The sequence below is a fragment of the Pseudoliparis swirei genome, chromosome 23 (genome assembly GCF_029220125.1).
Source record: "Pseudoliparis swirei isolate HS2019 ecotype Mariana Trench chromosome 23, NWPU_hadal_v1, whole genome shotgun sequence".
Taxonomy (NCBI): domain Eukaryota; kingdom Metazoa; phylum Chordata; class Actinopteri; order Perciformes; family Liparidae; genus Pseudoliparis; species Pseudoliparis swirei.
The window spans coordinates 6799067-6800308 of NC_079410.1; positions in this window are offsets into that span (position 1 = coordinate 6799067).

Consider the following 1242-nt stretch of genomic DNA (forward strand, 5'->3'; position numbering starts at 1 on the left):
GGGGGGCGGGTGCTACTCTTTCGTGTCAAGACCTTTGTTGCCACGCTCACGTGCACAAACATGAACTAAAAGAACGCGCGGCCGGTCCGGCTCTGTCAACAAACAACAGAGAAGCTCGGATGACGACACACACAGCGAGAGGGACTTTACTCTCAGCTAGGCATTACTTCACGACATCTTTCGAAACAATATTGAATTTCGCAGCCTTAACTTCAAACGTACACCTAAGGGGGTTTTAACTTTCAAAATTTTTAGATTGATTCTCCAAATTAATAAAGTTCCCTGAAGAAAGTCAAAGGGCCGGCCGAGTCGACCAAGTTGAGTTTTATGATGCTGACGCTGATTCAGCTTCAGCCAGGAAACTGCTCTGACCAATTGTTTTTTCCTTCTGTGAAATAATGTTCTGCTGTTTGTTATTTTACCATAAGTTATTTTACCAAAGTGTTTCTCAATGGAGGAGAAATTAGACTTTTCCCTCTGAGCCATCACGAGTAACGTAATACTAACAGATTATTTATCTTAAACGGCCTCAACGGCATGTCTTTATTTTCATTTGGGATAAGCAAGCCTCTCCATATGCAACAGTGTGCAACAAAAATAAATAAATACAAAATCTGGATTCATTCATTTAAAACTAGTTTTACGAAACTCAGACTAGTACTAATCTTGATTAAATGAAGCTGTGTTGGTGTAAACCAGATTTACTGGTGCTGAAGCAAATGTCTGGAGCACAGAAGCCGGGGAGCTCCTCATAAAACCTATGACAGCATTACGCAGCTCCTTCTTCTTATCACTCTAGACACGTGGCATCATGGACAACTTATTACCTCCTCTTGAAGCTTCTTTCACTGGGATGTCTAGGCGCAGCCCTGATGACTAACACGCCCTGACTTACCTTGACCTCACCCTCCTCATTACACCTCAACTCAGACCTGAGGGATACGTGTGAAAATCACATCGATGACTCATCGTAAACAACTAATTCAATAGAAGCAGGTAAAATGCTTATGTGTTTATAATAACACTGGATAATGTGTTGTCATATAGGGCTTTAGATATGCATGACCACTGCTCTCAGGGGAAACTGGGCCAGAATGAGTTGTAAAGTGTGGGCTCTGGTTCACGCTGGGATCTGCTAGGAAAGAGGAAGTGAAGAGGTGGAACATCTGGACTTCATTTGTGTTCCGGAGAAAAGTTCCAGAAATAGGATTTTTTTCTCCCTTTTTTTAAACCAGTTTCCAT